We start from the raw sequence: 17,459 nt of genomic DNA, 5'->3' as shown, positions 1-17,459 counted from the left end.
TAAGGGAAACATCAATTAACTCTGAGGTCCAGATACTGGCAGTCAACCACCACTAAACACATTGTGTTAATGCAGGGTCAGGCAACCCGAATTGGGGGCAGTGTGGCTCAGGTGACCTCCCACCCAGTCCTCCATGGGCCGAATTACAACAGGGGGCATAGCTACACCACAGCCCTTCCCTAAGCCATCTGAGACAGTTACAGTGCTCAGCATTGTAAGTATGCCCGTTATTTTACCAGTCATTCTCTCTCCCCAAGGAACTTTGGGAATTGTAGTTCTTTGAGGTGGGCTAAGAAACCCTTAACCAGTGGAGGCTGGTGGCTCCGATGTCAACGGCACAGAGAATCCACTCTGGGTTTCAGTTAGAACCAATCAGAAGCACCTTGGAGAGCTCCTTTAGAGTTCTGACTGAAACCCAGAGCAGATTCTCTGCGCCATTGACATTGGAGGTGCCAGCCTCCATTGCCCTTAAACGAATCAGTATTCTCCCCGATCTACAGTTCCCATGATTATTTGAGGAAAGCGAACCCTGTTAAATAGGTATATGTTTGTAGTGTAGAAGATATGACCAAAGAAGACTGTATAAGTCTGTAGACCTAACCAGTGTTGAATATATTCTCTCTACTTCACTGCTGTTGGCCACTTTTACCTTTGTTTTTACACTCAGCTTTCCCCTTTACTGTGCTTAGTTGCACAGATATCGTTGCTGATTTGGCCTTTGCAGCCTCCACTCAAATTCCAGAAGAGTAGCTACGTTAGTGTGTGGCGGCAAATTAATGCTTCTGTGACAAGACAAATATTGTTATTGGTTGTTCCAATCTCCACCAGCCTCAATTTCATCATTGATTCTAGCAGGAAGTCATACTGCATCTAAATGGTTGTGGTACCACAAATCCACTCTCCTTGAAGAAAGGTGGTCGATTAATGCCTTGAGGTCACTTCTATTGATATTCTTGTCCATATTGTATCACTCTATTACTAATCCTTATCAATGACTGCCTGTGGTGGCAAAGCTTACAGTCTTAGGTCTTCCTATCTATCTATCTATCTATCTATCTATCTATCTAGATATAGATATATATAGTGAAAGGCTTATACACATTTCTCTACTGCAACCTGGAGATGGTGTCTAAATCAAATATGATTTTGCTTCTTATGTCTATATAACAACAACAACAATAATAATTTATACTGCTTTTATGCCAGAGCCACCAAAGTGCTATACAATGATAGAAAACCATAAAAACAACATCATAAAAATTAAAACCAGTAAGCTACATACTGAGATTTTTTTTAAAAAATCCCTCTTCTGCCAAATCTCAGTTAGGTGCATTTATAAGTTGGTCAAGAAAAAACACTGTCTTGAGAGGCCTAGTAAGGGATGGGCTGAGGAGGTATCCTAGGTCACATATAGTATCCCATATGTTAGTCATATATACCATGGTGGCTCAAATAGAACTTCTAATCTCTTTGCTACTGACTGTAAACTGGGATTAGTCCAAAAATAGCATTCTGTATCACAGGAGTATTGAACCTCAGATCTGTGGCCAAATTAGGGCCTCTAGGGTTCCCTTAACTGCTCTTAAAGGTTGAAATAGGGAGGTTGTGGGCTCTCCCACACTAGAGGCATTCAAGAGGCAGCTGGACAACCCTCTGTCAGGGATGCTTTAGGGTGGATTCCTGCATTGAGCAGGAGGTTGGACTCAATGGCCTTGTAGACCCCTTCCAACTCTGCTATTCTATGATTCTATGAAATGTCTCTCTGAAAGCTCAGTTTCTGGCAGTAAGACATTTATAATAAAATATGCCATTACTGGTATTTTGGGTCCTCCCACTTTGCCATTGGCCACACCTTTTGCCTGTGGCTCTACCCACCACAAGAGTTTCACCAAAAATGAATTTGGCTCTTGGGCTGAAAGAGGTCTGACATGCTTGCTATATATCAGAGTACCTCTGTGTCTGTCTGTGTCCTGTTTGGGCCCCAAGTGAGCAGGATGTGGGGTCTGAGGGGAGCCAGCTGGCGGGCAAATGGAACCAGAGATTAATAATATGGTTCACAGCAAGTTCAGCTTTAGTTCCACGAGTGGCAAGCAAAGGTCAGGGAATGCCATAGACTCCAGGCAATTTCCAAAATCAACTGAAGTTCAGAAAGGTCAGGCGATCATAATAATCTAGGAGGCAACCAGGAGGTCAAAATCAGGAGATTTGCCAGCCAGGTTGGGGCCTCTCTAGTGAAACAAGAAGATCACAGTGGCCTGGTTCAGACAACACGCTAAACCATGCTGCTTAACCACAAAATGGTTCAGGGACTGCATGCATTCCCTTAACCATTTTGTGGTTAAGCAGCATGGTTTAGCGTGTTGTCTGAACCAGGGCACTCTGAGGCTGGGATTTTATAAGGCTTAATGGAGTCAGATGGGTCTGGGTCTGGCTGCAAGGCCTGGGGCAGAAATGTGGTCCTGTTGGTTGCTGGAAATAAGTTACCAGACTCTGGTTGATGTGAGGCCCAGGGTGTGTGCATGTGTGTGTGTGTGTGTGTGTTTATATTTATATCTATATCTATCTAATCTTTTGTGTCTTTGTCTTCATCATCTCTAGGTTCAGAATTATGTGCTGTTAGGATAAAGCTAAAATTGCTTACTATGTACTTTCTGAAATGCCTCATATTGTTATATTTTCCTTAACAAGCATCTCCTTAAGATATGGAACTGTGTGTACTCAATATATCCTGCCTGATACTATATATGGTGCTATATCAAGTGTGAAGGCACCCAGAAGGAAATGGAGTAGGTTACAGGCCTTTAAAAGCAAGTAAATCACAGCGTGAATCCAGCATGCTGAAATGCTTGGCTGTAAAGAGTGCATCTGTTGTCACCAGCCATAAAGCATCATATTCTACACACTGACACCCAGTGTGAACCACAGACATCTTTATACTGGTTTGTCAAGACTTCTGACTGAAAGGGTAAAGCAATGCATACCTGTAAACAAAAATGTGTGGACATTGGGTGAAGGTTATGCTTCAAAATCCATTTTTCTTTAGAGAAAGCAATAACCTTAAATTACTGTGGAGATTTACTTCTACAAAGTTGTTTTTTAAAAAACTTTTGGGGGGCTATATTTATACAGCTGCCCCATAGCACATGTTTTCTGGGCGGCTTACAAAACATATATACCATTGAACTACAATATAAAGCATTAAAAACTATTAAAACTAAAGCACATTTAAAACATAGGTTTTAAGATGAGAAGTCCAGATTAAAAGATGTAGGCTATTTAAGAGTGCCAGGCAAACCTCTCTGGCAGGACAGAATTATCTATTAGGCACAGTGCCTAAGGCCTATGAAACTCACAAGAGCCTACGAAAAAGTTTTGGGCCAACAAAAAGATTCAATTCAATTAAAGCAAATTATTGCTTGATTTAGCGGTTTACTCATACAGATATAAAACATCTTAAGTAAGCATAAATTAAACATTAATTTTGCGACTCCTTTTGTTAGCAAAATCACAGACCACATATTCAGATTTCATTTTTTGCAAAAGTTCATTCTGAACTGCGTGCAGTGCAAGTGAAGATAGTCGTTTCTGTCCCAGAGTTAACCTAATAAAGTTCTTCATACTTTTCAAAGAGCACTCCCTTCACAACTTGTTCCAAAAACGGCAAAGCACCTTCTAAAAGCAATGCTGACATTTGGAAAACATAGAATCATAGAATAGTAGAGTTGGAAGGGGCCTTTAAGGCCGTTGAGTCCAACCCCCTGCTCAATGTAGGAATCCACCTTAAAGCATGCCTAACAGAGGGCTGTCCAGATGCACTTGAATGCCTCTAGCGTGGGAGAGCCCACGACCTTCCTAGGTCATTGGTTCCATTGTTGTCCTGCTCTAACAGTCAGGAAGTTTTCCTGATGTCCAGCTGGAATCTGGCTTCCTGTAACTTGAGCCCATTATTCCGTGTCCTGCACTCTGGGATGATCAAGAAGAGATCCTGGCCCTCCTCTGTGTGACAACCTTTTAAGTATTTGAAGAGTGCTATCATGTCTCCCCTCAATCTTCTCTTCTCCAGGCTAAACATGCCCAGTTCTTTCAGTCTCTCTTCATAGGGCTTTGATTCCAGACCCCTGATCATCCTGGTTGCCCTCCTCTGAACATGCTCCAGCTTGTCTGCATCCTTCTTGAAGTGTGGCACCCAGAACTGGATGCAGTGTTCTCAGCTTGGCTGTTATTTGTGCAATGATAATTTCTATCACAGATTTAATGTCTCCATACATGCGTGAGAACAACAGAAATTCATCTGTGAATGCATGTTAAGGGATAGGATGGGTAGGTGTCTATTTATGCCCTTGCTCTACAGACCATTTTATCACTGGACATAGACCTATAATCACAAGAAAACTAAAGCTTTCATTGAACGTGGTGTATGCTGCTTGCTTTCTGCCCTTCTCATTATAGCATAGAAGGACTGTGTGCAGAAATTGTCACTGGCACTCAAAGCTTGAATCAGTATTACCCATGGCAATATAATAAAATAATAATAATAATAATAATAATAATAATAATAATGGTTCTCATTTTGCATTGTCCAGTCCCCTTTAGTTGGATGGTATGAATTCTTTTGCAGCAGCATTCTCTTTGGTTTTCAGAGCTTAGCTGTGCCAATTTTTGTTAAGGGTGGGTATAGCTGTATGTTTTATCCTACTGACCTATTGGGTCAGTATTCCAAACATTTTGAAATTTTTTAGAGAAAGAAAAGGAAAACTACCTTGAATTCCCATTATGCTTCCTGTAGACAAGGGATATGCCCTCTCTGAGCCACCATAGCAACGTTTCTGACTAGCTCAGCTAGGCAAGAGCAATTTATTTTTATTTATTTTATTGCATTGCATTTATATCCCACCTTTTTTCCTCCAAGGAACCCAAGGCAGCATACATAATCCTCCTCCTCCGCTTCATTTTATCCTCACAACAACCCTGTGAGGTAGGTTGGGCTGAGAGTCTGTGAATGGCCCAAAGTCACCTAGTGAGCTTCCATGGCTGAGTGGGGACTAGAACTCGGCTCTCCCAACTTCCAGTCTGACACTCAGAGGAGGACAGAAATATCCTGGTATGTTTAAATGAAAATATATGAATGTGGGGGAGTAGCTGTGGGCTCTGGACTATAGTTTTTGTTTTCCTGGTGGATATTTGGCAGACAAGAATCTAACCAGAGTTGTGCCTCACAAGTTCAAGGTAACACACACCACATCTGTACATCTATTTTGGGGGCCTATGATTATGAGAATGCCTAGGGCCTGTGTAGATTTTAATCCAGTCCCGCTTTCTGGGAAGGCTGTTCCAGTAAAAGGTTGCCTTCTCTAGCAAAAAGCTCTACGCCCTAGTGGCGGCCTTCAATGGGGAAGGTTTCTGACCAGAACTTAAGATTTGGGTAGGTACATATGGGAGAAAGTAGTCTTTCAGGTAACCAGGTCCCAAGCTTTTTAAGGACTTTAAATGGAGTCTAGAAACAGACTGGGAACCAGTGCAGGTGACAAATCACAAGCGGAAGTCCCAGTTAATAATAATGCGGCCCTATTCTGGAACAATAGGTTTCTGGAACAATGCAGTTTCCAAACTTGTGCAAGACAGTCCAGCATACAATGCATTGCAAAAGTCTAGATAGGAGGTTAGCAGAGCGAGGGTGATTGCAGCCAAGCTATCCCCATCCAGGCAAGGTCACAGCAGGCATTATTAGCTGAAGCTGATGAAAGATGGTTCGAGCCACAGAGGTCACTTGAGCTTCGATGACAATGCTGGATCAATATGCACCCATACTACGAACCTGATCCTGCAGGGGTGGGCAACTTTTCTTTCCTTATCCCCAGGGCCACATGCTGGTGGGCAGAGCCTGCAGCCTCCTTACACCTCTCACACTTACATACACCACCTCCATTATCTCTTGCACAATCGTATGGGATTGCCCCAGCACTTCTGATGCAGCCGAAGTAATAAAGCAAATATTTATTTTTACAAATATGTAGTCTTGTTTAACCCTACAGCCCAATATATCCTAAAGGGCTGGTAAAAAAGGGCCTAAACAGGCCTGGCGCAAGGTCTTTTGCAGCCTGAGATGAGAGAGAAGATGCACTGCCACATTGCGCTGCCACAACCCCCCCGCCTTTCTCTTTGCCACCTCTGCGTCAGTCATATGGAGAGCGACCTGGCTGAGGGGGATTTCTGGCCATGCACGGTGAAGGAAGGAGAGGGTGGGTGGCTTCTCTAGTGAGACTCACCGGCTGCTGTCTTGCAGTGGCAAATGCCATGGTGGTGGGGGCAGCTTGTGGAGCTCTCCAGAGCACCCGATGGAAGCAGTGGCAGTGGGCCCTCCAGGGATGGGGGAAAGGGGGAAGCATAGCTGTGTAGTTCACCACTCGGCTGCCTTATTCAAGCACCTCACCCTGCTTCATGGGTAGGCTGGCCCTGAGCATAATATTCATTCATACTCACATTTCATCAAATTACTCTCCATAATCGTAATCGTCAAAAGCCAGTCCAAACAGGTAGGTCTTACCAAGACTTGAATTTTCATACACATCCAGACTTAAAATTGTTGATTTCTAGTACTGGCAATTATAAATCGAGTTTTATTTTAGAGCAGCCTTCCCCAACCTGACACTTCTAGAAGTTTAGTCTATAACTCCCATCATCCCTACCCGTTGGCCATGCTGACTGCAGCTGATGGGAGTTGTAGTCCAAAACATCTGGAAGGCATCCAATAGGGGAAGGCTGGTATAGATTAACATGGAGCATAGTCCTGTGAATGGTATAATATGTGGTTTAATCATTGACATGATTTCTGAAAACAATGTTGCTAATGCAATACAGAAAGCAGAAGAATAATTTTTAATATGAAATGTAATACTAGCCCATGCCGCTTTTTAATTCAGTTTACATACAAAGGAAAGCATGAAAGCTTTCATGAAAGCATCCGTTGTAAAAATGGAAACTATTTCTGAATGCCTGAACTATGGAAAACAATAAAACCAAACTAGCATGCGTTACAAACAGAGCATTTTTATTAAATCATTTACACCTTTAGTTTGCACAATACATCCAGCTTGTGAGTTAGCATATTGTTATGCTGTAAGGGTACATTTGTTTAAGCTCACACAAGGCTGTATAATGTGTTAAAACAAAGAGTCTTTAACAAAATTATAAGTACAAAAAACGAATGACAAAATATCTTACAAATGTCATGAGATTAAGAGTTTAGGAATCCCCAACCCCACAACATCAACCTTTACAAACCAACAATACAGATACACTTCGCATCATCTTAGGACCAGCCCAAGAACGTTTTAAAAAATCAAGTCTTCGGACTTTCATACGCTTGGAAAATCATGGTTAATATTTTACCAGTTCTGTATCAGGCTACCTTTCATGCAAAGCAAGAATTGGTACAATCCTTTTCAACATTACCCATGCAAGCCTCACTGAAATGAAATCTGGAATTTAGCATACCAAGATTGTTTCAAACAGCCCCTATGTGGAGCTTTGTGTGTGTACAGCGCCCATCATTGTAGACACTTACTCCCTGGTGAGGATCTCTTCTTATATTTTAGCGGAGCTTGTAGGAGACAACCCCAATGACTCATGATTCAGGAGTGTTAGAAACATTCTCTGCAGAAATGACTTTTGCTTTTATTTTAATGGCAAAGGAAGACGACTACAATCAACTTAATTTCTGCAAGGCTGAAACAAAAATAGGAACTATGGGGGCTTGAGGAATAATCTGGCTCAAACCTATGCTACAACGGTGTACCTGAAGCATACCTGACAATGCAACCTTCTCAGGAACACATCCAAAGATTACATTTCTACACGCTCACCCTATAATCAGTTTTATTGCTGAACTAATCTTATAGTTAAGGATATCTTAAAACTATGGGCTTGCAACAGAAGATAAGGGCGGAAGGGTTGAAGGCCTCGCTATGGCATGTCAGACTTGTACTTCTGCCCGCTCTTCCTGCTTCGTGCTGCTGTCTGGTCTCCAGCTCAGGGAACTAGGCAAAAGTCCTCACAAGGCAGGGGGCTTATATACATGCTCTAGTGCGTATAAGAATGGCAGTGTCTATATTTTGCATTTCCAGAAAGTTGAAACACAATTACTCCTTGCCCTACTCTTCCACTGAAAGGATCAACAATTGTTTGTCTCCTTCCCACATCTTTTTTAAGTTTGAGGGTTGTCAACATACCCCTTTTCTTAGATATACCTGGTTCCCTCCATATGTTTTATCTTTTACTTTTATTACCTTTGTTGCTCTCTTCTAAATACCATTCCAACTTGTGAACTTACTTTATGAACTGCAGTTCCCCAAAACGACCATGGATAAGATCAGATCGAATGGTAAATAGATTGGATCAAGCACTTCCTGGTTTTCTGAAGAATTAATTAGTGTAGCCTAAAATGGCATTGTTCTTTCTTACTACAGCATCACATTAACAAGTGGTGTTTTCTTTGATGTTCACTACAAGCCTGAAATCTGTCTGAAGTGCTGTTGATTACATTCCCTAGCCCTCATTTTATACTTGGTTTTTCCGCACACTTATCTTTGTGGAACTTCATTTTGATACTGTCTACCCAAGTCTTCAGTAGGGAGATCTTATTGCAGTTTTGGTTTCAACCTATATGAAGTGGTCAATCCTTCCCCTTTTGGTATGACACGTTAATTTGACAAATAAACCATCTATCCCTTCACATTATTAGATTTTGAAAAGCATCAGATCCTTTGCTTCTGAATATCTCTTTCCAATCCAACGCTGATCGATTTGTTAGTTGGACTTCCCAACTGGATTCCAATCCAGTTTTCATCACCACACTTAGCAAGACTGCTTTGTGCACCTGGTTATAAGCTTATTATGAAGACAACACATTTCTCCAACTTGATGTGGGCAAAATGGGAACTATGAGGGTTTTTTGTTTTTGTTTTTTTGAGGGAAGAAGACATGTTTCTGAGCATTACATTTAAAGACCTGTTTTGGGGTGTATTTAAGATTAATTTGCAGAACAACAACAACAGTGTACTTTAACATGTGATTGCTTTTTATGCCTTACAACTATAGCAATGTTAGCAACACAGATGTTCTTGGCATGCCTATTTAGCACACAAAACCGCTTACAGCACAATCCTATACATGTCTGTTCAGAGGTAAGCCCCACTGAGTTCAATAAGGCTCACTCCCAGTAAAGGGGGAATTGGATGATAGCCTTAATCGTTTTTAATGTCACTCACTGTGTAGAGCAGACAATGGGAGTAGGGAAGAAACATGCAGTTAACCTCCTTGCTCTCCCAACAGAGCATCCGTGGAGTCAAGTTATTAAAAATAAAACAAGGTTCAGATCCATTATTGATCCCTTATACAGTATACCCACCAATATGGTATCCTAGTAAACCGCCTGCCCTAACAAACACAATGAACATTCTGAGGCTTAGTGATGTAATGGCCAAACTAGATGCTACACTTTATGTGCAATTGCATTTAACAGGTAAGTGTTTTTCTTTTCTTTTCTTTTTTTAAAAAAATGTAAATAGCATCAGCTGGGGGAAGGGGTAGTATTTGCTTTCGTGGGATTTCCACCCAAATCAAATGCTACCCTCAGAAGACGGGTTTTCTCTAGGATTGCCGCACAGGACAAACAGGTTAAGTTCTCTCTCCACACCTGTTGCAATCCTGATAATCAGCTCCCTGATGCAATTCGTATTTTTTTAAAAAAACAAAACAAAACCAACCTGCACATTAATTGCAAAGACTTACTTAACATCAAGTTTAGTTTTGCCCCAAGACTTGCAAGTTTGGATCTAGGAACTGAAATGCCCTTAATGCAACTTTGCATTTATTTTACTTGAAATATGCAATGTACAAAGGCGAGGTGTTGAGCTCAGCTGCTGCTACTATGATTAAACCATTACTATAATTATCTTATTTACAAATACATTTCTACCAGTTGAAGTACTTCTGGAGGTGAAAGAGAGGAAGCCTTGCCACTACTTCCATTAATTAAGTGGAAGATCAAATTTCTGAGGTTGCGCTCAGATAGCAGCTTCCCACATGGATGGTTGTGCAACCGGGTGCTAAACTGGAACTGCAAGAAGCAGTACCAGAAAAGTCATACACACAGTTGGACATTTTTTTCTCCTCCTCCCTGCAATCTTCCAGTTGTATGGTGCTAACCATATCAGTTCCCACAAATCCCTTGCATTCCCATTAGGACTAGTGATTCAGCATTCCTGACACTTGCAAACCCTTCCATTTGGAAGCGTCCTTACTTTGTTAATAAAGCTGCTGTCTGGGAGACAGAAAACTATACATTAAATTTTCATTTCTGTCTCCTGCTGCAAAGAAAAACAACTGAACACATTTAATCTATAGCAGTGGTCTTCTGCTCGTCCAGACCCGAGACCTACCTCATACTCCCAACCTGCAACATGGGATCCACTTTTACAATTTTCTCTATGTCCAGCATGGTGGCAACAGCTTTGCCACAACTCATCTGGACTGGTCTCGCAATCCACTTTTGGGGCGCGACCCACCAGTTGAAGACTGATCTACAGCTAGGGTGGGCTAGTTTCATGCAGCCCTCAGCCTAATTTCAAAAGCCCTCTGCAAGCAATCAGTACAGACCTCTGGCATGAGCAATCTGTCCCTCTCTAGGCAGCCTTTTGGCCACAGGGGGAAGAGACAGGGGATCACTTCACCCACTTTTGGCACCCACCCATAGCCAGCATGACCCCTCTGGGAGATTATCCTGAGGGAATGTGGCCCTCGGGGAGGGGGAGTTCTATAGTATCTTAAGGGGTTACAGCTGCTACAACTAGTTTTCAAGAATGAGCAGCAGAAATGTATCTGAAACTGGTCAAGAAACTGAAATGTGGCTATCTGAAACATCAGATGAACTAAAATATACAAACTTGGCACAGGAGTCCTCGTCTCTCCATCCCTTTGCCAAAAGACAGAAAACATGGTGGTGATAATCTTTCAGATCTGGGGGAAGCATCTGCTTCCTACTTTCCTCCACAGAAAATGAATAAAGTCAAGATTTCTTAAGCAGGGTCACTGTTTTGCATGTTAGGGCCAACATCGCTTCACCTCAGCACTTCCATGTAAGGAATTACGATGACATCGGCACACAAATAGCTGTGTCTTAACCTCACGTGTGGCTTTTTGCGGCCAGGTATACACATGCTGGGGAGCAGCATCCAATCATGGCTTCCTAACGTGTAGCCCCCACAGCTCAGGGGGAGAGCACATACTTCGCTTGTTCAGGTTCCCACATTGTGATCTTTGACAAAATCTCAGTAGGCAATGGGAGTCTAGAGTAGACCGAGTAATAGGCCTGACAAGTGTAATACGAACATAAGCACCTGCCTTATACCAGGACAGACTACATGTTCATCTAGCTCCATACTGTCTCCTGCGACCAGCAGCAGGTCTTCAGCAGAGGCCTTTCCCATCCTGTTACCTGTCCCCATTGTCAAGCAAAGCACAGCTTCCATCGCTGAGCTGTGCCCACTCCCTATATGTCTGCATACAAAACACAGACATTAGACTGTCGTTCCTGGCAGTCTCTGGTTGGGCTTCATGTCTTTTTATACATAGGTCTGTGTAGGAAGTTTGTAATTCGAGGAGTGGACCTTAACACAGATTTCACTTTCATCTCCCACCCAACCACATGCAACGGTGTTTTTGCTACATAGTCAGAAAACACATAGCTAGGAATGAGATGTGAATATCAATATTATGTTTTGTTCAGTGTTTTTTTTTTATGCTGAGCTATTAAGTAGCTTGGTTCCGGATGCATGGTTTTCTCATAGCATAAGAAATTGAATGTAGTTATATATGGATCCAGGAAGAGACCGAATGAGAATATCCTATAGGTGATTTCAAATGAGGAGAAAAAATCAATTGCAGGCATTTATTTAGTGCTGCACTCTGTGACTCCCAAGCAAGAAAATGAGTTACGATCAATTTTGGGAAGTTTCTAAGAACAAGCAAGGAGAGCTTGACATTACACAAGAGCGTTTGCTCAGGGACAATGCTGTTTTTAAAGTGACTGCACAAGATCTGGCTGCTTGAGATATTATTTGCAGGGATGTTTCCTAATTTTATTTAGCCGCATTTGCTGCTATTTATAAAGTGAAACTGCAGACAAGGAGTGGCAGGTTATGCAGTTCAAATGGCAGCATGCCGGCTGTAAATCAGTAATTCCCCAAGATCATCTCGAGGAAGACCTGCTGATCCAAGATGCTAAAAATAAGACCTCTCCTCCCCAATAAACACCGCTTAGGAGGGACACCATCCAAAAACCTATCCATTGAAAATGCCGGTTTTCACTGTTGTAAGGCACACTTTGCCCTGGCCCTAAGGGTCCAGATTGCTCACTCCTTGCAAGGGCTTCTTTCCCCTCTCACAGTCACTGCAGGATGCAGTTCCACTAGTAGGAAAGGGGATAGTAGGCCAGCTTCAACATGCTGCTTCCCAATTCCTTAAACAAGCAGGAATTGGTCCAACAACGGAGGCCCGTTGGGCAAGATCAGGAGGAATTCCCAAACAGGTTTCTACTCCCTTGGTGTGTGTGTGTGTGTGAGAGAGAGAGCTCCACTAGGATTGCTGATCCAAAAGTAACAAAAGGGCAGCCAGGTTAGGAAAAGAGTTCTGCCTGAGGCCTTGAGTACCTGCTACATGGAGTAGCTAGTACTGATAGACCAAAAGGTCTGGATCACCATAACACAACTTTTTATTTATTTGTATCAATGCAATAGGTTCAAGAGAAAATCGTATCCATGAGCCAGGACAAGTAAGTATATGCAGCAGTCTTTACCCGCAAAGAGAACTATTTGCCAAATAGCATGTAGCAGCCGTGCCCAAGATTAGATCAGCCTTGCAGGTAAGTACCAAACAAAAACAAAAAGAATCGATGTGGATGCAAAAAAAGAAAAGAAAAAAAGGTGCATCTCAGATTTTTATTCTCAGCTACTTCAAACAGAAAGAATGCAGCTACACCTTCAAGGCTGAGGGCTCATTTGAATTGCAAACAGGAAGATGACTCACACTTAGGATGCTACCTAATGGGAGTGATTGTGAGGTGATTACTGAATATGTATCCCAGCTTTCTCTAACCTGGTTCCAGATATTTTCAACTGTAACTCCCAGCATTCCTGACTATTGGCCATGTTAGCTCAGGCTTATTTATTTATTTACAATATTTATATACCGCTCCCCATTGAAATTTTGGAGCGTTGTACAAGATAAAATAAAAACAGAATAAAACACTTTAAAATAGATTTTAAAAGGGACTAGTGATCCAAAACACCTGGAGGGCACCAGGTTGGGGAAGGCTGGTATATCTGCTACTTTCAAGTCTCACGGGGGACTGTGCCAATTGCTGCTAACTCTAGCAGACTGGAATATGAGAACAAGCAATGTAGTAGAAGCTAACCAGGCCTCATTACACCAAACTCCTGCACCAAGAAATGCCTTGTTTCAAATACTTCTCAAATACTTCCTGTTTAGAACAATGATCAAATTTAAAGATCTGAAGTGGACAAAATGTTCAACATCTGGGGCCTTTCTCCAAGTGCCTCCTCCGAGGGAGGCTCAGAAGGTGGCAACAAGGCCTGTTTGGCACCAACACGGTCAGCTTTTCAGCCCAAAGTTAAGACTGCCCACTACTGCCAAGCATTTAATGGCTTATGACAGGGCACCTACATCAGCTATCTTGAACAGGTCTATTATTGAAATAGTTTACTGAAATTGTTCTAAGCTATTTTTATATTTTGTGTGTTCAACAATTTGTGTTATTATAATGCTGTATAATATTTTAATGTTGTAGTTTGCTTCTTTTTTTCTGTGGGTGAATTGTTGTGAACCTTCCACAGAGCTTCAGTTATTGGACAGTATAGAAATGAAATAAATAATAATTTAAAAACTCAAGGAACCCTTTACATGCAGGCCACACCTCAGTTGTCAAAGTAATTGACCAAAGAGACAATGGGTTGCATCCAATGTTAATCTTACTTAGATTAGACCCAGCACACAGTGTTTCAAATAGTTACTACATTTTTTAACATTAAAAGTAAATGCCCAAGTACTTTTCAGTCATCCCAGTTTTTGCACTCACTGGCCAGATAACTAGGAAGAAACCGAGCAACTGGGTAGAATTGGGTAGTGTCGAACACTGTTATGGCACCAGTGGAAACAAACTCTAATACAACGGGCAGTTGGACTTACTGCACAACCCTGGAAATGAGCCCAAATTAACGCTTCCGGAATGGGATAAGTTAGTGGCGCTCCCAGAAGGGAACTCCGCTGACTTGTCCCGTTCCAGAAGCACTAATTTGAGTTAGTTTCCAGGGCTGTGCTAGCAAGTACTAGCTCCTTGTTGTGCCAGTGTTCATTTCTGCTAGCACATCTTCAGCACAATCGTACCCATGATTGCTTACATGGCTTTCCATAATTAACAGTGCAATCCAGATAAATTAATATTGAATTACAGTCTAAAAGGCCTAGATGGTGTTGCTTTGCTTTTTAATTGAAAACTAAGTATTCAGGGAAAGAACCTGGAGGTCTTTGACAGTGCTCCCATAAGCAATCTAGTGACAATGATCCCAAGTCCCTTGGATTTATTTTTTTAAGTATTCTGCACTTGATTTCAATTACTATGTATCATTTTGTATCCAAGCTTAGAAGAACACTTAAAAGAGGTGCCTTTTCATAGGTCCCAAGGCTAGTCCTTCCAAGTCTCACCAATCATTTATTTCCAGCAAACAAATTGGCCTTAGCACTTGGACTATTATTTGCAGCAAGCTCTATATTTCCTTCTCCCCCCTTCTCCTGTCTTTTATTATGCAAGCCCCTATCAAGGAACTATAGTGTTTTTTAACAACAACAACTCATTTACAGTGGCTAAAATATCTTAGATGCTCTATTAAGTGATAAGTTTCCAAAATGAATTTGCAAGTCCCATTTTTTCTTCACCATCCAAAATGTAATTTTGCATAAAGATGGAACTACTCAGACTAATGCTAGGGGGCTATGTTTTGTTCATTCACAGAAAATCTAGAGTAGGGATGGGCAACTCTCCGCCTTGTGTGTCTTTTTTTTGCAGCCCCCCCACTGCCAAGTGTGCTGCAGAAATTTGGCAATGTGGCAGCCAAAAAGGGCTGGATTTTCTCTCTGTTAAGGGAGAACAATTTGTGATTTACCTTCAAGATTTAGTGGTGCACCACCAAAACGGGGGGAAAAACAGCCCTTTTTTGCTGCCATACCACCAAATTTTGGCAACAAATTGAGCAGTAGGGGCAGGAGGTGGCCCTTGGTGGGTTTGAGAGGAGGGCAAATTTCACCCTGTACCCTCAGAAGTTGCCCACTGGATAAAGAGGTTTGCTGTCTATGCGCATGTACACCAAGGTTACAGTCCTACACATCCTGATCTGGGAAGAAGTCCCATTGACTTCAGTGGGACCTATTTCCAAATAGACATACATAGGATTGCACTGTTAACGTGATCTACACACTGTACAGGTTGCTAGTTTTTTTAAAGGTCATGCCACCAGTCTTGGATGAAATTAAATTCCTGATATAAGGACCGTAAGAGTCATGCTGAATCAATCCAGCATTCTCTTCACACAGTGGATAACCAGCTAAGTGTGGGAAGCCCATTGGTGGAATGGCACCCTCCTGATCATGTTCCTCAGTAACTATTCTTTTCAAGAAGAATATGTATATTTACCGAGGGATATATTTACTGCAAGCTTGTGGCTTCACATTGATTTATATAACCTCATTCCCAGTCTTCCACTTCTAATTTACATCTTATTTTCCCCTTCAGCTGTGCGTATTAAGTTATGTTGGGGTAAGTGGGTTGTCCTACAATACACTGCAACATGCAATGAACAAGAGATCATAAACCACACAAGGAGGGCACAAGATAACTGACACTGCTCTCAAAGGACAGCCGCTATGGCACAGATACAGAACGGGTGAAACATATATATTTTTGGCACATGTTTTGCTCCAGAGCTAATTGGTGGTATAATCTGAACTACCTTCAATCTGATACAGTTTTAAACACAATAATTGGAAGGTTAAAAAGATTCCTAGATGTTTACAGAGCAGATGCTGAATCTCAAACGTCTATTAATTCATGCAATTTGAGATAAGCAGACAGCAGTGATGCATTGCAGACAAGTCCTCTTGTCCAGAAATTTTGCTAAGGTTTAAGATTGAAATAATCTTAATGCAAATATTTGATTAAATACATCCAATGAAGTCTAAGGCAGGTTAACACACTGGCAATGTACCTGGGAACTGGGATAGGGAGAGAAGCCTTTGAAATGCTGCCAAGACCAACAGCTTGTGGGTTGAAGTGTTACGTTGCATAAGCATGTGGCAAGAGAAGACAAGGATATAGTAACAGCTTACAAAGATGCTATTGGATGTATGTAAAGATATTCTCTTTACAGAGAAGGTGAAACAAACAAACAAAAAAACCGCTAATTATACATAATTTAAAGAAGGCAGCTAATTGGCATCACAGTGACACAAGTGAACTGTGAAAGCCATACTGCAGGATGGTGACAAGCTGCTGCTACTGTGTAAAGACAACAGGCTGTTATAAATGTGTAGTGTTCCCCAAAGCAGCTCACTGCTTGACTTCTTCTGTTTCTCTATGTGATCTCATATTGCTAAGACTACGCAATTACGCACAGGCAAGGAATCTTTTGTTTATTTGTTTGTCTATCAAATAGAGAATTGATTAGAAAAAGGCCATATGAACGAGATAAAGTTTTAACAAACCCCAGTTTGGAGATGCGCACACACATATGCATGCAACTAAGCACTGGCACTATAACCCTGTATTTATACAAAACTGCACCAGGATGGAAAGGTGTACCCAGGTGCAGGTACAACCTGTCAGTCAACTGCAATTCCGTTACAGAGGATTATCTAATATTAGTCACACTAACTGGGATCTAAAAAGTCTCTATAAGCACTCTCAAGGGTCTGCATGGGTACACCAAAGATTTTTGCTCTCCCTCCCCAACTGCAACTCCTTGAAGAGGGTCTCTGAAACAGCCCAGAGTTTCATGGATAGCTTGTCATGCAGTGCAGGATGCTGCCAGTAGGAAGAGCAGGCTCTGAAGACCTTTCTGGAGCATAAGGTTGTTCTGCCTTTGCTGGTAGTGTGCTAACTAAACTGCCTTGAAAATGCCCAGTAAGCATGTTTGTCACCACTACATCCTTGCCACACTTCCTTTCAGTCCAATTTCTACTACACAACATGTCTGCATAAGCAATGTTGTACAGGCAACAGAGTCTTTCCCAAAGCACTGATTAATTCAGGCTACTGTGTAAGAAATCCTGCATAAGCTTGTGATGGCAATGTGGCCCTGGTCACTACGTTGGCATTGTTGTTGTGCTCAATC

The sequence above is a fragment of the Elgaria multicarinata genome, chromosome 1 (genome assembly GCF_023053635.1).
Source record: "Elgaria multicarinata webbii isolate HBS135686 ecotype San Diego chromosome 1, rElgMul1.1.pri, whole genome shotgun sequence".
Classification (NCBI taxonomy): domain Eukaryota; kingdom Metazoa; phylum Chordata; class Lepidosauria; order Squamata; family Anguidae; genus Elgaria; species Elgaria multicarinata.
The sequence above is the reverse complement of the archived record's forward strand: the minus strand, read 5'-3'. Positions refer to the sequence as shown.